We start from the raw sequence: 23,339 nt of genomic DNA, 5'->3' as shown, positions 1-23,339 counted from the left end.
TATCTTCAAAAATACCTCTACCAACGCCATCTATGACTTCCTTCAGATGTTTTGGCATAGGGTAGCATGTTGTTGTTTTCAATTCGTGACAGATGGCACTAATGTAGCGCTCTGCGAATTTATTTCATGACTACTATTTATATTAACTTCATGGAATTATTTGACGTACGTTTGTTAAGTTGTTTGTGATAATGAAAAATGTTTTTTTGACAAAGTTTTTGCATACTGATGTTGTGATCGGCACTGTCAACTCACAAAGGTTTGTACCAGTATGGGTTTTCGGAGCAGTCGCATTAATCGGAGATTATAATGATATGCTACTTTGGTGGTGACAGTTCTAGGTTACGGTTGTTGTTTATTTGCCGCAACGATAGCATAGTGTGAGTTCTTGAGGAATATGAATGTCTTGGAGTATATCTTATTTTAGGTGAGGTTTTTTGAAAAATTTGTTGTAAATTGCAGTTGAATTCTGGGAATATTTTTGTAAATTTATAATTATTACTTTTGTTTTTTTTGTTTCGGTTTATGTAGAATAAAATGATGCACCTGAGGAGGAATGCGTAGAGCATTCGAAACGTAGTGCAATTTTGATTTCTTGAATTTTTTTGAGTGTTTACTGCTGCTGACCTAAACATGGCCCAAAATTATTGCAACAATTTGAAAGGATATGGTCGAGAACATCAGTTTCGTTTGAGTGATGATTGATGCTCGACTCAATTTTAAGCAGCAAACCGAGCACGTGGGTGCCAAGGCGTCTGCAGTCGGATCTACTATATCGCGCCTCATGCCTAATATCGGTGGTCCTAAGCAAAAAAGACGAGCGCTGCTTTCATCGGTCGTCACTTCAGTGCTCACCTATGGCATTGCCATCTGGGCTGATGCGCTGCACATGGCAGAATCACGGCAAAAGGTAACATCAGTGTATCGACTGAGTGCTCTGCGAGTAGCGAGTGCATACCGCACGGTGTCCGAGGATGCAGTATGCGTCATTTCCGGTATGTTACCTATTGAGGTATTGGACGAAGAGCGAAGGTCTCTGTATCGATGCAAGAAGTTGGAAACACAAAGCGCAGCAGAGCTCAGCGCAGACGAGAGCCGTAGAAGGTTACAACGATGGCAGCGAAAGTGGGACGCGTCTACCAAGGGCAGATGGACTCATCGCCTAATCGCACAGTTGGCCATCTGGGTAAGTCGAAAAAACGGAGAGGTCAATTATTACCTGGCACAAATGCTTTCAGGACACGGGTGTTTCCGGGCGTATCTTCACAAATACAAACATGAAGATTCCCCGGAGTGCCTATTTTGCACAGGAGTCGCCGAAAATGCAGAGCATGTATTCTTTACATGCTCCCGCTTCAATGAGATCCGAAGTACGTGGGAGTCCGACCTGGGAAGAGAGGTCAAACCTGAGAGCCTGGTGGACGCAATGCTGTTCATCAAAGGCAGCCTGGGACACGACGTGTAACTTTGCGGTCAAGGTCATGAAGAAGCTCAGAAATGAGGAACGAAAGCGCAATGCTGCAGTATAGGTGAGAAATGTTATTAGAACCTCCAAATCACGCAGAACATCTTAGCGGGATGGGGGACGTACATCAGATGAAAAAACGTGGAAGAGCTAACAGCTGAAACCTCCCTCGCGAAGTAATACTTTACGGTGGTGCCGCGAGGGGATGAAAGGTTAGTGGAAATATGTCTGACTGAAGTTTAGTCGGTATTGACAGTTTTTGTCCGAGTCCGACACTCATTTGACGGAGGGATCCTGCTGTCCCCTCCCTCAAGTAGACGTGCGTAAATGCATTCTCCCAACAGACAAAAAAAAACACAAGCATGCGTGATGGAAGGTGGCGTCAGTTTATCAATTGAGCGCCCTTAGAGTTGCCAGGGCATTTCGCACGGTGTCAGAAGATGCCGTGTGTGTCATTGCCGGGATGCTGCCCATAGGAATACTTCCGGAGAAACGACGATGCCTCTACCGGCGAGAAAGGTCAACAACGCAGAGTGCAGCTGAGCTGAGCACGCACGGAAGGAACAACAGTCTGCATCGATGGCAGTTGCTGTGGGATGCCTCGACCAATGGGAGATGGACTCACCGCCTGATCCCGAAATTGGAAGCATGGGTCAACCGAACACATGGAGAAGTAAACTACTATCTCACACAGATGATCTCGGAACACGGGTGCTTTCAGCAATATCTTCATAGGTTCAAATATGAGGAATTGCCGGAGTGCCCGGCCTGCACAGGTGTCCCCGAAGATGCGGAGCATGTATTATTCGTGTGTCCGCGGTTCAACGTGCCCCGCAGCACTCTTGAGACTGCACTCGGAAGGAGGATTCAGCCTGAGAATCTGGTGGAAGCAATGCTTTCATCAGAGGCAGCCGGGTCGGCAACCAGCATCTTCGTAGCGGAAGCCCTAAAGGACCTACGCAAGGCTGAACGAGAGAGAAACCGAGACAACTAGAGGAAGAAGAGCAATTGAGAGGAAGGAAGCGTTGACTTCGATGAATAGAAGAAAGAGCTACGGCTGAATCCTCCACCCATGCTGTAATTCCTAGCGGCGGTTTCGCGGGGAAGTAAGAGGCCGGTGAGAGGGGTATCTTTTTATTATTCCGTATGGGTTGCATATTTGCCGAGCCAATACAAACCAGGTTTCCAGCAGCCATGGCGGCTCATGGTCGACACTATCCAGACCAAGCCGAGTCGGACACAACACTCCAGGACTCTTTAACTCGGAGTGCGTGCGAAAAGAATATTTTGTCCCCTTCAAAAAAAAATACACACACACACGGGCACATACAAACATGTCGTCAACAATATTTCACGATGATTCTAGGGATCCTGAAACATCCACAAATCATGGAAATTCTACTTTTGATTTTCGAGGTAATTACGATAACTTTCTTCCTTACGGTCGAGAAGTTAAAAATTTCAAGTCAACCAATTTGCCGTACGATTTTTTAGGAGCTTGTATCGCACACCAAATTTTATCATTTCATCTTCATAATATCCATTTTTTATTTGTTTTCCTTAGTTGTATTCAGAACCTCTATGTATTCAGTGCTTGGCACTTTTCGTGATTTCATCAATTTTTGTAAACAGAACGGTCAGACCCATTCTTCGCGAGTTTTTTCTTGTCAAACATATTTTTTTTGGATACTAGCCATACTTGGCTTCATTGACCATTACCTCAGATATATGGATCGAAAGATTTTCACTCTATTAGAGGAAATTTGGAACCTGATAACTCTCATTTATATAAGAAAAGACTGAAAAAAAATTAATGGATTTTATAATAAATTGAATAATTCTTTGATACCAGCATTGGATAGATATACTCCTGAATTGTTGAATTCCTGAAAATTAATAAATGATCTACCCAACGCATGAACTAACTTTGCTTGAGAACCATAGAAAAAAAAATGTTAAAAATTTGATATTTTACTTGAATATCAAATCATTTATAACCCCTATGGAAGATTTAAAGTTAATATCTTTTGAAAATGATAAGAAATATGCGCTAATATTTCTATATTTATGCTAGTAAGAAACATTGCAGTTGATAGTCAAGTTTTTTTCTTTTCAGTATCAAAAAAAACTAAGGACCTCGGCCATTAGTACTTCCGTAAAACTATTTCTTATTCGTTGAAGATATTGCCAATGCGCTCGGGAAGTAAATACATGTACCGAATTGGCATGTACGTGAGTCATCTGTACATGCATAAAAGCAGCGCGTCCTTGTGGTTGAAATTTTCTCTACGGGACATAAAACTCTTGGGACAAAATTTGTATTCATGTGCACTGTCACAAACAAGAATAAGGTCGCGCAGATACTTCCCTATTGTAAAATTCTTATAATTTATTTTTGTGTTCCTCACTGATATTATTCCAATAGTAAATTCTAGTTTCTTTACGAGAATTTTGCAACATTAGAGCAAGAAAATTGTTATAATAAATTGCTATAGAAATATTCCTGTCGAGTTTCCGAAGATTGGCAAGAAATTCTGAATTGAATTGTATTGTACATTCTTGTCTTCATTTGTGACATTGTTCATTTGACTTCGCTTCCAACATAATGGTCTTTGTTCCTGTCTCTATTTCTGTATCTATAATTAAGAATTTTAAGAAACAGAGAATTTACAAACCGCAATGAAATATATTTCATTGCGGTTTGTAAATTCTCTGTTTCTGTTAATGGGCTTCCTAATTTATAATAGGAAGACAATGATTAGAATAACATAAAAATTGAGATGTTCTCCAGCACGATGTATTGAATTTCTTCACAACTAGTGAATAATTGAACAGTAAAAATGGGGAATTAGGAGAAAGCTTTGGAAAACAAATTCGATTATATTTCAGTCTCATTCTCGGGATTACAATCCTGATATTTACTGGTAGTACCGCTGATCATGCAGATCGAGTCACAATTTTAGAGAGCAATTCGAAAAAATACGCCATGAAGGCCTGGTAGCGCCCCCATAGACCTGTCGTTTTCATAACGTTTTTTGTGTTCGAAAGAAACACATGATAGAGAGCAACTTTATTTACTCAAAATCAATTTATTATCAACTTTTTCATTATACAGTGTGAATAAATATTAAAATGAAAAGAAGTGAGTCTTCTGAAGGAATAATCCTACGAGAAATGTTGCAACTGGAGAAATTATTGCTCTACGAGTGCGATGTAACCTCGAAAGGTAATACTCAGTTCTTTGAGTTAAAAGTACCTTTCTAATTTTTCTCTCTTACGGCTGCGTTTACACGACATGAGTGAGTCACGTTTGCGCGTCCTGGCTGGTGACTTTTGCATGAAGGAGGCAATCATAACCAGTGCGTTGATAACTAAATACCAAAACCATTGACAATGGGCTAACTGGCTAACGCCAGATGTTAACGCTAGCTGAAATCAGCAATATTAAATAATGAATAAATAAATAAACAAACATGAATGTTTGTAATACTATGATATTTTTAATAAACTTTCTCAATTAGTTTATGTGGAAGAACTTCATAATAATACTTTGTTGACTGGTGACGATTGCACGAAGGAGGCAATGACTACCAGTGCATTGGAAAGTTTGTTTCCTTTCCACAGAAAATGAAATGGAATCACCCACTCATTTATCAGGTTTTTTCCTGATTTTTCGGATGAAACTCATCTTAAAATCTCGTGAAATAATTCTCGAGACGTTGCCAAAGTGACAAATCATTTTAAAACTGAGAATCTTCAGATTATTGGGATCACACATTGTTAATCCTGAATGTGTCATTGTGTCCAAGGACACAAGAAGCATCCCTAGATGTATTTTGAGGATATTTCAATGAGTGAAACGATGATTCTAATTAAATGAAATTGGCCTTCAACCTGACCAGTATCCAGATGGTATTATCGACAGGTAAATAAGACACAACAAATATTCGTTTGTTTTTTAATATAAATAATTGATTGAAATTAAGAATGAACAATTCGTATTTTATAAAACAAAAAGAGATTCACTGAATCAATATTCGGGGAAAAATTCCCTCTCCAAAGTCCAACTCTGAATATCGGATTTCTACTTTTCTCAATTAAATTGATGAAGGATAATATCATTTATAAATAAACTGACTCATGGTTTCCTGACTTACCAACGTTGAGACAAATTCTCACGGTGTTGTGGATGATGTCACGTCACTAAAATGGTTTCAATACTGATCTCTTGATAAGCACATGGATGCTTCAGGCTCAGATTTAATTGTGTTCGGTTTTCCACCGAATTGTTTTCCGCACACACACATACGCACACTCGCTCCTCTCGCATGCTTGCATGGCTTCTCATAACTGACCTGCGCAACCGACTGAACTGACCAGTGGCCTCTCACCTCTGATACCTGAGACGCCACTTGATGGACAGCTGTCCAGCGAACGCCCCCACTTAAATTGGGGCACGTTTGGACCTTCGATTTCCGCTACCTGCCACCTCGTGGCCTATTAATCGTTCTCATTTGCATAACGGCCGTCGACTAGTGCACGCGCTTTTTGCTCTTTTCTTTTGCTTCACGCATTTTTAGTTGCTCTGCTTCTTTATTAATTGCTCATCGCTTTTAAACTGTTAAAATGATCCGCGCGTAACTACTGTTTTTCTCATTGTGTTAATAGTGTAAATAATTGACTTCTTTATAATTAAATTGACTATTGTGACCAACGTGCACGTGTAGTGAATTCTGGACCCTCTCACGCGCCCGTAAAAATCCATTCGCATCTCATGCATCACTCGCTCATTTCACAGATCTCAGACCCGGCATCGAACATTTTGGTCCTTCGAGCCGGATCTGTGGAAAAGTTTTCGGTTTTTCGCGTTTTTCAAGTGATTTTCGGGAGTGTTCGTGGACAGCGTGCAGGTGGACAGTGGTGCTCAGCGGCGGCTTCTCGACCTCGAGCTGGCGGGGAGCGGCGTTCGACTGCAAGCGGTACTCAACCAGTTCTTCTCACATCGCTTCAGGGACCTGCGATACCGACCAGGCGAGAAATTTGAACTGATCAGCGCTGTCTAAAGGGAAGTTTGGTTTGCTATTTCTCCTTTATTGATTTTTTTTTTTTGGATTTCTCGTACCTTGAACCATCTGGACCTGCAGCGGCGATTTAATTTATTCGATTTTCTGGGTTTTTTTTGGACGTTCGAAATTCTTCGGAATTGTTTTCGCAATTTCATTATTTTTTTTTTAGCACTTCGTTTTTTTTTGGATCATCGGACTGGCGGTTCCAGTTTCCATTGATCTTGAGCGGTTTTTTCTGATGGGAAAATTTATTTTTTGAATCTGGACCTGCGTTATTAGAGGTTATTTTTCATTGCTCACCGTTTGCTCTTTTCGTCCGACGTACAGTTCTCTCAGTGAGCATGTCTTTTTTCGACGGCATACTTGCCCTCCAGACGACTCGCGCTAAATTCATTGAGAATTTAAGTGTGGATCTTTTGAAGAATGATCCCTCGAGGCAATGCGTCATTGCCCTTCGTGAAAAGCGAACTCTACTCGAGAGTTATTTCAGCAAATTAGAGATCACTCACGAAGAGATGCTGACAAACCCGTCAGGTTTTGAGGTTACGGACCTGCTCGAGTCCGACTACATTAAGTTCGGGGTCTTTGATCGCACTCTGTCTCAATTTGCGTCAGCCAAAGTCCTTTTCTCTCAGCTCTTAGACAAGTGCAGTCCAGATGATTTATTGGAGACTGCGATGAGTAAATTAAGGATGTACGATAGGCCTGCGGACGTATCATCATCAACTGCAAGTGCTTACTCTGAAGATATCGTTCAGCTGGAGCAGTCCCTAGCAACTGATAATTCTTTAGCGGACAGTGGTCAGCCAGTAAGCCCTGCTCTCAAAGTACAGTCCACTTCTAGGACATCACAAGGGGCAAAGAAGGTGCAATACGCCTGTTCCTTCTGCCAGGGAGATCATTACATCGCCTCGTGTGATACGTTAAGGGATCTGATGTCCGTCACTAGGAAGGAGGTCGTTGACCGTCTCTACCTTTGCTTCAACTGTTTGGGGAAGCAGAGTATTAGGGTGTGCCAACCCACCCGTAGATGCAATCACTGTCAGGAGAAGCATCATACCCTGTTGCATCTAGATCGCTCTCGTCGCCCAACTCAACGTGGCCTTGCGTCTCAGAAAGCTCCTCTCACCGATTCGGGAAGTGAGCGTCAAAAGACATCTGCTCCATTGACCAGCGTATCTGTCGTGATTTATACTCACACAGGTGGCAGCGTTAAGGCCTCTGAATCGCCCAATGTTGAAGCCTCCGTTTCGGCAGAAGTCGAAGCCAATAAGTCGTCCAACGTTCAGATCGTCAGCTCGTTCAGCGTTCAGACTCTTGAGCCGTCCAGCGTTCAGGCCTCCGAAGAGACCAATGTCAAGGTCTCTGCTTCGGACACTCAGGCGTCAAAATCGATCAGCGTTCAGGCGTCCGTCTCAACTGAAGCTCATGCCTCTGAATCGACCAGTTCTAATGTCTCTGGATCAAGCAGTGTTCAGGTCTCCGACCCGAACATCGAGGAGACCGAGGACTCAATCAAGGATTGGAGCCTCATGTGAATTTGATCATCGTCTACTAGTACATCGACCATCTTAACGATTTGTCGTATTGCCCTGCGAATAGATGTTACCTTCACATTCAAGTGCTCTTCGTCTTCGGTTCAGTCGGTAACCGCTTGTTGATGTTGACGAGATGACCTTGGCACGTGTTGCGCAAGCAACATGAGGGTTGAGGGTCTCCGAAGCACTTCAAGTTGGCCCGTCTGACGTCTCTTCAGGTACATCGATCTCGCTTGACGCTCAGAGCTTGGCCTCCCTGAGGCCTCATCTCAGCAACTCTTGTCGCCCCTCGCATCAGCTGGAGTAACGGCATTCTGACTTCAGATGGAAGCGTCTTCTTTTTGGCCTGCGCACACTGAACATACAAGCACTGCCTCCAGACACGGTCATCATTTTTCTTTCAAAACTATGTCAGCACTGACTTGCTGACGGCGGGGTGGGTAAATGGATCGCTCATTCTTCTCTCTCATTTTATTTTGATGTTCAATACTCTATTTAGATATTGAATGAATCCTTCGGCTTCTCAATAATTGGATAGCTCTACGAATTTGTCATTCCTCGAACGAGATGTCGGACCTTGATGAGGATTTACGCCCCTCATTATCGAACCGAGCTCAGTTTGGGAGTAAGTCTTTTGGGGATCAATGGAATTTACGCCTCCATGACTCCTGACTGTACTTACATCGAGATCATCGCATTGAGAATTTGCTCAGTATACGTCGATAGACCTTCGTCACTCAACTCTTCAATTAAACTTCGGGAAGTCAGTTCTGAGGTGAACTTTCACCAGACCAGCGTGTATAAATATAAGCGAGAGACATGTCACATCTCAAAAGGGAAGCCATGGACCAGCGATGATCAGCGTATACGACCCTATTGTGTAAACCAAGGGTCAGCTCAATTGTCAGGTATTCGTATTGGAAGGATAACGAATGGTTCTGCGATTGTTCAGTTCTACGTCAAGAACATCGTTTTGAATTTGCATAGGCTGGTGACGAGTAGTCAAACAGCAGCTCAATGGAGATCAAACTTCCGAGAAAGTTTCATTTCTACTTGGGATTGATCTTCGATATTCCCAGATCTTATTCGTCCGGAGTGATATTTTGTTCAACTCATTGAACTTCGATTCTTTGAATTGCCCTGAGTAATCTTTGATTCTTTTGTTCTAGTTTGTTTCGCTAGATTATCATCAATTATCATGATCTGCTGAGTTGGAACTGCGTTGATAAGGCGTCACGAGACGTCATCGCTAATCTCCTGAACTTTCTTAATGCTCAATGTGCTCATGGTATCAGAAACGTTGATGAGGCGTCATGAACCTTGTCCTCAAATCTGGGATCAACCGGTACCTTCAATGGACCATATTGGAGTATTAGGAATCCGTCGTGTTCTGCCCAGCGAAGAAACTTCTGTCCAGCGAAGGATCTCTGTCCAGCGAATAAATTTCCGCTCATTGACTCACTCTGAACTTGGGCCTGCCAACTTCCAAGGAATTCGCGACTCCGATGGATTTGGGAGGAGTCATATTTGGCTAACTACAGCTCAGCTCACGGGATAGAAGCTCCGATGGCTCAATCCACCGTTGCTTATGAAAGGTTCATCGTCTTGGTCAGCTCGAAAGATCTCTTCAGGGAACAGCAGACCTTGAAGAGAAACCTTGTGTCGTGCTCCACGTGAAAGCCCAGCGCCCGGAAATCTGGGATCTAGCCCATCGTACCCGCTCACTCGTCTGACAGCGTTGATGAGAACGTTGATGAGAACGTCTCCAGATTGTCTCGATGATAGCTCATCCAGCAAAGGGTTCAGTGCTATTGGAGACGGTGGTCCACTAGCTACCGGCAACATCTCCAGTCCATCTCTAAGTGGCACCATACGACGCATAACGTGAAATCTCTAAAATGGCTCCACCACCCATCTCACGACATCAGAATTGATTCCATAGTACTTCTCACCGACGAGAGGTTTCCACCAACGAAATGGCCTCTCGCTCGAATCATCGCTCTCCATCCTGGTAGAGATGGAATCACCAGGGTGGTAACCATCAAGACGTCCAGTTCTACTCTGTAACGGCCCATCTCGAAGCTCACTCTACTGCTAGTCTCGACCAGCGACTCTTAAGATCATCTCGACGAGCGATATCTAGGATCATCTCACGTGATGACAGCTCTGCATCATCGAGTTCATCATAGTCCATGTTCGGATTGGGTCATGGTGAGGATTTACGACCCTCTCTGTGGCAACTAGTCCGGAGTGGACGTGAGTCTGCCGGGGTCTGACGGAATTTACGCCTCCTACGTCCTCGGCTGTACTCACACTTGACCGTCACTGGTGAACTACGATGGTGATATTGATCTTCGAGAAATCTTTGTCCTGAGCTCGATTAATCTCTTTTTGTTTCAGACCAACTCAGTGACGTCAGCTGCTGCTGACGGCGGGGGAGAATGTTCGGTTTTCCACCGAATGATTTTCCGCAAACACACATACTCACGCAAACTCGCTCCTCTCGCATGCTTGCATGGCTTCTCATAACTGACCTGCGCAACCGACTGAACTGACCAGTGGCCTCTCACCTCTGACACCTGAGGCGCCACTTGATAGACAGGTGTCCAGCGAACGCCCCCACTTAAATTAAGGCACGTTTGGACCTTCGACTTCCGCACCTGCCACCTCGTGGCCTATTAATCGTTCTCATTTGCATAACGGCCGTCGACTAGTGCACGCGCTTTTTGCTCTTTTCTTTTGCTTCACGCATTTTTAGTTGCTCTGCTTCTTTATTAATTGCTCATCGCTTTTAAACTGTTAAAATGATCCGCGCGTAACTACTGTTTTTCTCATTGTGTTAATAGTGTAAATAATTGACTTCTTTATAATTAAATTGACTATTGTGACCAACGTGCACGTGTAGTGAATTCTGGACCCTCTCACGCGCCCGTAAAAATCCATTCGCATCTCATTCATCACTCGCTCATTCCACAGATCTCAGACCCGGCATCGAACAAATTGATTTATTCATTTTTTATTTTTTCTCACTCATTGAGTTAAGAAAGTGCTCATAACTCCTAACATAACTGAATAATCAGTGAATTACAGGAAATATGAAAACATATTTCAACTTTATTTGGTTTTCACCATCTTCTATATGAAAAAACATGTAAACATCCCTCACAAAGCCAATGTGCAGTTTCTTCAACCGAATGGGCTTGCGTCAAATATCCCTCAAACTGTAAAGGCTATAACTGCCAAACGTCCAATATGTTAAACAGTTTCCACTTCCAACTTGAATATTTTTTCCAAAAAATAACTAATAAATACTTAACCTTCAAACTATGTCAGAGGTTGCAATTTTTTCTACTTGCATAAATCAATTATGAATTAAATTTGCAAAACGTGTCATGAGAAAAAGAGATCACAAATGACAACGTTGCGGAGCTGTCCGACAAGGCTGTTCGTTGCAAAATTGAATTTTGCCTCATCTCACCATGAACGGTTCAGAAAAAGGGAACTTTGAATTGAAAATTTCTTTTGAATGGATATATCCAATTTCTTCGTTGAATCTCAAATACGCGTAGTATTGCTGGATTTAGTTTCTCACAAAACCTTCTCATGTGAATCTTAGTCAAAGCTAAGCCAGTACAAAAGCCAATTTTTATCATACATTTCTCTTTTTGAGGGCAGATTTTCATGGGTATAACCAATTAAAACTTCATTTATCGCTTAATACCCACAAAACCGGGTTCTATATCTGAATCTCATTCAGGAAGGAATGATAATAATATTCATTATGATAATAACAAATAATCAAATGAATGAATACATACATAATCAGGATTAAACATCATGATTTTTAACCATAGCGCAAAGTTATGAAAATAAGCACTCATTTACTGAAATATATTTTTGAGCTATCTCAAATCACGAATACATAATTGATTGAAACGATTTTCTTATGTTTTCTAATTAAATCCTTAGAAAATAAAGGAATTACAAAGCTAGTCCTGAACTTTGTTTTCAATACAATACATGTTATACCAATGTAGAAAATTTTCCTTTCAATCTTGCTCTTGGAGAAGCACGATTTATCAATATGAAATAACTTCCTCAAGCAGTGCACCTGCAGATTGGAATTGATAGGAAGAATGTTTTCTTCCTATTTGTTAAAAAATCGAAAGATCACAATAAGTAAGAAAAATATTCTTAGATGTTCCCCCTTTCGATAGTATACATCAACTTATCTATATATGTTTTTCGTAAAAATTGCTTTTTTTGGTTCAAATTTATCAAAATTATTAAAAAATTTGAATTAAACTTATGAATATGATAACCTCACATAAATCTAACATAAGGATCTTGTTCAAGCCTCAGAGTTGAATCCTTATAACGGATATTTGTACGATGACATCAAAAAAGTATTTTGATTAGATTCAGATTTCTTCTTCTCTGATGAAAATTTTGATCCAGAAAAGAGGTCACGGACAGCTCATATGAACCTAAAAATGAAGCTGTCAGACTTTTCTGTCATAATTTTGCTAAACGTTGGACGTTTCCGGAGGTTGGTTTCTCTTACCTTCTAAATTAGTGCTAAATTTGAAGAATTTCTCCTCTAGAGAAGTGATTTCAGACACTTAACAAGTAGATGCTTTTATTTCCGATTGAAAATCCTCCATAATTCACGAACCATAAAAATCATCATAATAATATTATTGATAATTTTGAAAAATGATAAAAGATGTCAAAACATCTGGACTGATGGTCGTATCATACAGACCATCTCTGCAAGTGATACTCAATGTTGAAGTGTAAGCTGGATATCTATCCAATTATCTGGACCCCCTATTTTGTTCAATGATTGTTCCCCTGTGGATCTATAAGTTATTCAGTAATACTCTCTACTGTTGCCTTATAAGGGGCTGCTATTAATACCTATCACTTTATGAAATAACTCATTATAATTGAAGAACTGAAAATCGACGTATTCTTCTTCTACCCAGTTGAACTCAAATGGATTTTTTCAGAAATTTTTTTCATCCATTTTTTTTTTTAAACTAAAGCCTCATATGACTTTTCAAATAGCCAATGGATAATATCACCAGTTCCAAAAAAAAAGCAACTAGAGTTTCTTCTTGAATGTCTTTGTTTTTAATCCAAGTGTTTCTCAGACTGCATCTAGTCAATTAGCACTCTCTTTACCATATGAGAGTTGCCTATTCCTAAGTAGAATCACTGATTTCATAGGCTTCGTTGGCCTCCAATCGACCATTTTTGTTTTTTGTTTTTTGAATTTTTAAGAATTCTCCATGGAATGAAAGCTCTATTTCTAACGAGCATGAATACTTTTATAGAACTTAATATGCACGTGCATGTAATTGGTTCTGTTTCTATTCGAACTCCTATATATAGAAGTTCGATCTATCCTAAAGTCCTCAACTCAGATTTTCTATGTATTTATTTATTTATTTTCTCCGTACAATGTTTTGAAGAGATATTAAGCTTATGTAGCATAATCTCTCGTTTTTCCATTTAGAAATGACCAAATTTTTATCTAAAGACTTTATCTATAGAGGTCCTTGTTAATATTCAATGAACCCCATAAATCTATAACTTCTCGAGAAATAAGCAGTTGAATAAATAACAGCTTTCGAAAACCTGGTATTGACATTCATGTTACAGAATAGTTTATAGTAAATATTCCACAGGACTATTAGATGGTCAGCCGGTTCCTTCAATCAAACTGAAGTCATGTCTAGCTTCATTCCGAAAAATCGCATTTTGACCATGAGAATCGACGGTGCTGTGATTTTTTTTTTCGATAGTCCTTCAGTGGCAGTATTTTATTAACCACGGCTTTAATAGTTCGATGCCCATTTTCTATTATTTTCTTGTTTTTTGCAATGCTCATGGCCTGTAGAATTTCATCAGCTGTTCAATCTATCACCAAGTGATTCTTACAAAATGGATCTTTGCATGTTTATATGACTATAATCGTGATAAGAATAATAGTCAGATCAATAATAATACTTCAGTAATTATGGATAAATAGTTGACCTGGGAAAAGAAAATTTGAGTAAAATAAAAAGTTCAAAAATATCGAACTCTGAACATCTACCAGTAAATATCAGGATTGTAATCCCGAGAACGAGACTGAAATATAATTTCAAATCAAACGAACTTACCTGTAAGTGAAGTTCGATTGTAATTATATGAAGTCTCGTTCGAAGGGATTACAACCCGCCCTATGATGAATGTCTTCTCTATCCACCCGAAGTGACATTTTTCTCCCTTTTTATTTTCTTTGGCTCTAAAAATTATGAAAACGACAGGTCTGTGGGGGCGCTACCAGGCCTTCATGGCGCATTTTTTCGAATTGCTCTCTAAACTTGTGACTCGATCTGCATGATCAGCGGTACTACCAGTAAATATCAGGATTGGAATCCCTTCGAACGAGACTTCGTATAATTACAATCGAACTTCACTTACAGGTAAGTTCGTTTGATTTTAAATAATTCATGAAATGTTCAAGTGTAATCAAAACAATGACGAGAAAGGCATTAAATAATTTAAAGTTTTTGCATGTTTTTCTGAGAAAATACAATATTGTGTATCATCAGCTATGGTGGGAGAGCTTATGGTCAAATACGTTTATTTTCCTGGAGAAAAAACTCTAAAATCATTTTCAAATTTATTATGCAGTAAAAAAATCTGAGGGAATTTCAACTCTGAGTCCACACCAAAAAGAATGAAGATAAGTCCACGCCGTTTTTCGGTATGGATGTACGCAGTATATTAATTTCGGAATTAATTAATGAATGGAAGAAAATTGACACCGCCATGGTGTCAACATACATAATGTAGTCAATACAGTTGGGTGTGAAAAATTAAAATCCACTCTGTGCCCAAAATTGAACTCAGGGCTGAGAGGGAATTAAACTCCTATGCAGATTCGATTTTAACACTGAAATCTTCAACCCCTCACACTGGAAGTCACACCGATTTTTTTACTGTGTAGTTTATCACAAGTCCACCAGAAAAACAACTTCATTTTTTAGTGTGTTCAATTCAGCCTTCAGCCTTTAATTTTAGCCTTCCTTCATTTTGCAGGAAACAACATGAAAACGGAAAACTACATGTAATGAATATTGCATAACGCTCGTTGTGAAGGGAAAACCCGTAACTGAAAATATCTCATGTAGATAAAAAAAATAAAATCTGCGATTTTGTGGTGTTTATAAAGGTCGCCGAATTTACTTGTTCCGGAGTCAAGTCCTGTGAAATCGATTTTTAATTGGAAAACGAGACCTTTTCATTTGAATTTGATAGTGGAATTTCCATCATGCTTCATAATAATTGGCAACGAGATTTAGTAGAGTCAAAATAGCCCTCAATGTTTCGGTATTGAGAATTCAATTTTCGTGCGGGAATTTTTTTATTCGAATCGAGTTTGAAATGAAGACCAAACAAGCATAATCGTATAGCTTATTCTGTCCAGTGAGGATATATTTTTCTTTATCATTATTTTACATCGCTTCGATCCGGTTGGAGTATGCTGCGATGATGATCAAGACTTTAAATGCTTAGATCTCATCATTCTACCCGGCTGGGTTTTGAACTCGGAACCTTTCGCATGTGAGGATATAATAACCTTATTAATAGTCTTAAGAACCGCTGCATCATAAATCCTGATAGGATAGTGGAGATTTGAAAGAGGCATCGCAGTTGAGAATTTAGTCGTGTAGAAATTACTCTCATAAAAATTTCATTATAGCCTCAATAAAGTTATTATTAGTTATTATCATAGCGACTATGAGGTATATCAACTGGAATTCTCGAGTAAACATTCAGTTTTATTGATTGGCTATTGATCATCATAAAATTTGTATGGAATATTTGAGACGAACGTGAACCTGTAATCTGGGAATGTGATGTGGACAGAGTCGCATGGACAATCAGACTCGTATGGATACTGATTCTCTAAATTCGTATGGAATATTTGAGATTGACAAGGCCTGTTGACTGAGGATACGCCATGTGGGTGATCAGAGTTGTGTGGACACTGCTCCTCAAAAATTCGTATAGAATATTTGAAATTGACATGAAGTCATACAAACCGCAATCGTGGGAAAATATAACTTGAATAGTAACCTCAAAACTGATGAAATCTGTATGTTGAGTAGTCGGCAGCAGTTATTTTCCCATTGAATTACCGATTCATTTTTCAACCACTTGTTAGGTTATCTTAGTTGTTGACACAATTTGTCACAATTTCTTGAAGTTTCCTTCCCACAATGATGATCCATCATATCTCCAACGTAAGAAACACTCCACTCGGACGCAATTTAATGTGATGAAAATACCTAATATTAACTCAAAACTGTTTTATTAGAGGAGCAAGCGACGAAAAACGTTATGATGCTCCGACACAATGAAACAATATGAAGTCAGATGAGAATCATCCCAGGCATAAGATGCTGCAAAAATTTTGAATTTATACGCTTTAAACGTTGTGGTGTTAGGCATGGCAAAGCATATCTACATTATTATAATCGAAAAAGAGATAATAGAATATCATATACTCAGCCTTTTATGTGACTACTGGGGCGTTCCATTCAAGTTCGATTAAACCGAAAGCCTGTTCTTCAAACTTCAAGAAAAATTGAATATGTTGTCCATTTATTCCATGCATGGCTTGAAATGTTGATAAAACATTTTTTTTCCTTTGAAATTTTTGCGAACTGAAAATTTTCATGTTGGGCCATTCAGTTACTTTTTAAACAATTGTAACTGGATAAAAATGAATTTTATCAAAGAAGTGTAACAGAACTTTTTGATTCAAAACAGGTGTCGTGTCGAAGAAGAAATTCCGACTCAACAAAATTGAATTTACAGTGAATTAATCAATAATTAAATTGAAAAATTAACAGTAAATCAGGAAGGCATAGTGCAAAAAATTCGGAAAAACATATGTCATAGGGTAGGTATCGAAGAATTGCCGATATACAATTGGCGTTCTGTAATCTCTAATAGTTCTCGAGATATTGAGTTGCTTGTAAATCTACGCCATTTCATCAACGAATTGCGGGAGACTGCAATCCAGGCACTCATGATTTTACATTACTTATTGACAATGTAATAATTTCCGGAAATGTCAATGGACAGTCGCCTGGTGCACGAGGTCAACCAGACAAGAAATTCTACGTTTTATGACCCATCTACTGGCAGCATGATATATAGATTAGGTTTCAATTAGTGCGATTTACGTGCAAAAGGGAGACGTACTAATATCCATAGTCTTTAATGTAAAGCTTTTTTTCTTGACAATGAATTTCAGATCCACAACGTCGTGGAGTTGAATCAATAGTGAAATAGCCATGTCTGATGTACATAACATTGTACATTTCTAAATGCTCCCTCAGATTTTGTTAATAAATTTGTTTTATTTCTTCTCGATAATGCGTTATCATTTGAATTTGACTCAAAATTGCATTAAATCGTAAACAATTAATTGCAATATATTTATTCCTCAGACCCTAAGAAACTACGCCAAGCATCGGATATGGTGCCAAGTCGACTCACCGCAACATGCACAACTCTGCTCTAGCCAGCCAAGCCTCATAAAAAACTCAATATCTCGGGAATTACTGGAGATTGGAGAACGCTAATTGTATCGGTCCTTCTTTGATACCTGCTCTATAACATTTTTTTTTCAATTTTTCGCACCATGCCCCCATGATTTGGTAACTTTTGAATTTGTTTATCGGTTGATTAAGTGTGAATGCAACTTTTCGAGTCTGGATTTTTTGTCTCAAAACTTAGACAAGTTTTGAATAAAAAAGTTTTGTTGCACTTCTTTGACAAAATTGATATTGATCGAGTTATATATTTTTTTAAATCACGTACCTGGTTCAACCTAACAATTTTGATTGCAGATAACTTTCAAACAAATTTTTTTTCTGTAAGATTTCAAAGCATTCATGGAACAGTTCTACACCATATTCAATTTTTATCGAAATAAAAAAATGCTCATTGAAATAGTATGGAATGCCCCGAAAACCAACTTTTGAATCGAAATTGGTCGGTGATTCTCAAAGGGTTCAATAAAATATTGTGTTTAACTTGAAACGAAACATTCCTCACGATTTATGTACTTATTCATGTTGATTCAATAAGCGAACAACATTCAAATAATTTCATAAATATTTGAAGGAATAAATTCCTTGTCGTTGCACGAAATTATTGCGTTAGGTATTATTATGCTAAGGAACATATAGGGTAAAAGTGATAGTTTAATCTACAGCCAAAAAAAATTATACCTTGTTTCAAAATTTCAAAGATCTTAAAAAAAGATTTTCAAAAGTTTTAATTTGAAGCATGAAATTCGTAAGTTGAGGGGCCCGAAAGTCTCAATTTGAGACGTTGAAATCTCAATTTATGCCTCCTGCAAATCTCAAGTTGAGATATTTAAAAGTTTCAATATGAGCCTTTCTTAGACTCAAATTGATACTTTCAAATGTCTCAAATTAAAACTTTCGGAACCCGACTTGAAATTTTTATCCAAGGGAAGTTCTGAAAGTATCAACTTGAGACTTTTGAAATTTTTGATTTGTAACGTTTGAAAATCTCAATTTGGGACAATCCAAAGCCTTAATTTGAGATTATAAGCCTCAAAATAAAGCTACTTTTTTTGGATGTAGTGAGTACCCTCACATTACTCCACTTTTCACAACTATAATATAACATCTTTCACAATTATAATGTGACACCTTAATAACAGACAAGCGTATCTACATAGGGAACTCATACTTCTTACGCTTGGCTGCTATTAAAATGTCCATATGGTAATGTACGTCTGCAACTGGGCTTTCTTACGACGCTCTAATACATAGCTCCACTCCGTACTGTTCCCACACCGATACGATTCATGACTTACGCTGTTCAATTCGATGAGAATGTCGAGTAAACTAAGCGGGACAAAACGGAAAGAAAAAGAACAAAATATGAAAAAGCTATACTTATGTCAATTAAATGTTCAGCATGCACTGCGATTTTTGGGAGGCTTCCAAGTCCTGTCTATCCGTTCGACTTGAAAGAGTTGATAGGAAAAATGTTCCTGTGTATAATTTTAGAACAATTATGTGAAGAAAAGGAGAAAAAAAATTAAAGCATTAGTGGACATTTTCAAAACAAGATGTTCATTTCATCTTATTTTCGGTTCAAGTGAAGAATCATTTTATTAATTGATGTCCTTGAAGGTCATTTCAACGGAACTCGTGTTCATTTTTATTACGTATTTTTCCTTTGCTATTTGTTATCCTTTAGATTGATTACTCAATTTTGACAATGTTATTGAGCCCATTCATTAATATTCAATTATTTTACCATATTGCATCGAGTGTATCGTTGTATGGAAATGACCACATGAATTTTTATCACTGGGCCGGCAATTTATTTCACAAAACACTTGTCACAAAAATATTTTCAAAATCAAAAAAAGATCGACCATTTTGCCCGGATGGAAAAAAATTCCACTCGACATTGAATAACTTTGTTATCAATCTTTCCACTTGCGGCGTAGCGTGGAGACTCTAAAATGTACTGATAAGTTTCTCTTCATTATATTTTCCTCATTCCTTATTTTTCATTGTGAAAGGTTGATGGAATTTATGAGTTGACTAATTTTATCTCCACATTGGAGAGATATTTCCCGTCTAAGGAAAAGCGTAGAATGGAGAGACAAATGAAATGAAATGTAGATGGCATGAGGCACTGCGTTACTTGCGATGCTCTGTGTTGAGATGGGTAGATCGAATAAACGTCGATTAAAATCAATTGAAAGGTGTAAACGTCAAATATGATCATTCAGTCTCCATCTGACTTCAGAGTTTATTTTTATTCAGTACATATGTCACGCAAAATTGTAAATAGAGTTCGAAATGAACACAAACTGGCATGATCATATTTCCTCTACTGTAAATCTATATTAACTCTCCATGTCCAGATTCTCTCGTCTGATAGGAATTCTTCGCAAAATTTGGAAATTTGTCCCAATAGATTTTTCGGTTATTCAAGAGAAAATTGAGTAGTACATTAACCCTCTGCGGTTGAAGTCGTACTGGGTCGCAGTTTCAGCGACGGAGTGGGGCGTACTAATCCTTATGGTAAGTGTTCAGAGTAGTGAAAATGTCCGTCAGCTCAGAAGGTTATGATTGAATTTAAGATAATATCTTCATTATCTGCTTGTTCATTTCAGAAATTTGTAATTTTAGGAAAAAATATCAATTTTCTAAATGTACTTGATATTTACTCAAATGTGAAGAAAACCACTCGTTCTACTGCGTTCTATCATTTCACTGCTGAAATTATCATCATTCTTTTCGAGGTCATTATCTAATAGCAATGTTTAAGGAGTGAAATGGTGAATTCCGGGAATTCCAGAGAACTGTAATCGGTGATTGACTTTGAAATAGTTCTATGGCTATTGAGAAAGTCAAATTAGTTAATTGTCAAAGTTTCACATAAGAATGAAAACTCATCTTGAAATGGAATATCTATGAAATGCAGATTGAGTTGAAACCACTTTTCAATTTGCATCTTCTTGCTGGCGACGATCATCAGAAAAAAACTAGATTAAAACCTTACACTGTTCAACACGATCATTGTTGAATATTCTGTTAATATTTGTTTTTCCATTTTTCATGCAATCTGTAATAACGATCATCACGTATTCTCCAACAAAAGTACATACTTCAATAATAATTACAAACAATGGGGAAGTAATATGCAGGAAGAAATTCCAACGATGAAGGAGAAATTTACGTGAATTTTTCGCATGAAAGAAAACTATCTCAATTCTTAAAAACTGTTGAACTTATAGAATACTGAAGGGAAGAACATTCGAAATCACTTGTTGCTGCGAAAGTTCCAAGCACATTCATGGACACGAAGATAAATACATTTAAAATATGGGAAGGGAAATTTGTTTCACTCACCTCAGAAAATGACTCTTCGAAGACACCAAAAACGTTTCCGAATAATGTCTGAGACGTTTCTCGCCACGTGAAGCCCAAGGCAGCTGCGACCCACGAGGGCCTCTAATGAGAGGGGAAGGAGATTAACTTTTGACGTATTGCGATAGTCGTCCGCGTGTAACGTAACCGTTCGTATTGCCGTGGAATCACCGAATGTACGTCGTTGTCAGAAGACTGACCACGAGTACCGTGCCTCCAGGCCACTCCCCCACTCCATTTGCGTATCATCGAGGTTTTGTTTTTATCTCATTTTAGATGTTCGAATTCTCTCTGGCCATTTATTTAATATGATTCGTTCAAGCGTAATAAGAGGAAGAGGTAGCACGACGGATATGATGTGTTAATTAATTTATCAGAAGATATGCTTCGTTTTTTATTAGTTCGATCATAACTTTTTTCACTCCATCTGTGAGCCGGAAATAGAAGTGAATGCAATTGATGGGTTATTCTTCTACATTCCTAGAAGGAAGTTATGATAATGATACCGAAATTCAAAGTTCATGATATCTCCTATGATGATTGTCCATGCATCTCATTCACAATCTAGGCTCAATATTTTGTGTATTATTCATGAATTGAAAACGTGATTTCTTTTTAATTGAAGATCACCCGGTTTAGCCCATCGATAGTCGCGCTATGAGACTTTCTCTCTATTCTCTCTATTTTGCTGAATTTTTTTAAGTGCTTGAAGTAACTATTCTGGTTGGCTTTGGTGGTGATAAAGTTTGGTTATCGGTCAAGGTTGAGCAGAAAAAAATATTCTCTTCGGTTCGGCCGAAATTTTCCGAGTGTTACGGGTACGCGACTTGTGCCGTTCCACTCTGAACAGCGCCGCCTGTAGTGATATATAACTCTATTCTTGCAAGAAGTCAATGAGAGGTTCTCTCATCGCGCGCCTCGAAAATGCTGGTGGAACTGCGCGCCTACTGATGGGTTAATTAATCGAATTTTACGTAATGCATCGGAACTATTTAAGAAAAATATTGGAAACGAGCTCACAGAAAAAGCTAAATGCATATGACAATTTACTAAACGTGAATTAAATTTCACGAAATGGACATTACGGTTAATGTTGATATGATGTTTAGCGGCTTCTGTTGCTTTATAGAAATGGAACATTAGACTGTATTTCACCGTCAACACGAAAAAGTAATTGATGCCAAAACAAAACGTCTTTTATGTTTCATTAACCGTATTTTATATTTGAGAAATCCTAAATTACGACGTCAATAGGAACATAATTGATATCGTTCTTATGTCTAATTTACGGAAAAGTCATCATCTTTTATGCTTTAATCAACCTTTAATAAACGGATGACGTCATCGTTTTCACATTGTGACGAGGCAGATTTAGTTGATCTTTAATCCTCGTCGTTGTTTGTTTATTTAAATTTCAAAAATATTATTGGAGTCTCCTCATGACGCAATACGCTAGAGCGTAACAAAATAGGTCTTCCAGTTGTCACAAAGGACAATCCGGAGATTATTTCCCTCGGGCAATTATTAAATATTATTAATTTGCCAAGATTCATGGAGTCTATAGTGACTCAAAGAAGCTAAAGCTTATTAAATGTACTGTTCGATTATGATGAAGTGCCGTTCGATTGTAAAAATGTACAAAATATGTCACCTCAGAACTTTTGAATTCCCCAAGAAATAACTAACCTCTTAATTATCTTCCAAATTCTCAAGCATATTAGAAATGATCTGATTGCGTACTCTCGGTCCGGAGGAACGAATTCCAAAAGTAAATAGATTGTATTAAATACTTTCCTGAGAACTTTTCGCCTTCCTGACGCACGCAGTGCAATGCACACCCTTACCTATGTGTTGTCAGGTGTGCTCGTGCTATATTCAACTTAATTACTTCATTTTTGGGATGAGGGAATGGTTCAGTAAAAATAAATAGAGGAAACGATTCGAATAACCAAAGAATCCTATATTCGGAAAACTGATATGAAATGAGTGAAGAAAATTAATATAAACCCAACGGAAGTGGGTTGTCACCCAAACTGACAACTAAAATAACAGTAATGAAATGAAATAATACTTTTGTTCAATATCAAAACTCTGAGAGAAAGGTGAATGCAAAATAAGAAAAACCAAAATACACTTTTTCCGGAGAATTCCGATCCGCCAGACTCGACACAACCCAAAAATAATTATTACTGAAAATTAATAAATGATTTGCTTTCCGGAGAGCAACGGAGAGACCCGGTTATTATTTTATTAATTTACGGACGGCAAATGT

The 23,339-nt window shown here is 38.5% G+C and overlaps 1 protein-coding gene across 6 annotated transcripts in view; it reads right to left on the bottom strand.

The window, feature by feature from the left end:
- Positions 1-21,242, bottom strand: part of LOC107037358 (hexokinase-2) — a 332,404-nt gene extending 311,162 nt beyond the window's left edge. For all 6 annotated transcript variants that reach the window (XM_015255873.1, XM_015255875.1, XM_015255877.1 and 3 more), the window contains exon 1: positions 21,050-21,242. The gene's annotated coding sequence lies outside the window, so the exon portion shown is untranslated. The remainder of the gene's footprint in view (positions 1-21,049) is intronic.
- Between the last annotated feature and the right edge of the window lie 2,097 nt (positions 21,243-23,339).

The sequence above is a fragment of the Diachasma alloeum genome, unplaced genomic scaffold (genome assembly GCF_001412515.2).
Source record: "Diachasma alloeum isolate Michigan unplaced genomic scaffold, Dall2.0 Dall_scaffold_00218, whole genome shotgun sequence".
Lineage (NCBI taxonomy): Eukaryota > Metazoa > Arthropoda > Insecta > Hymenoptera > Braconidae > Diachasma > Diachasma alloeum.
This window is presented reverse-complemented; position numbering and strand designations above follow the sequence as displayed.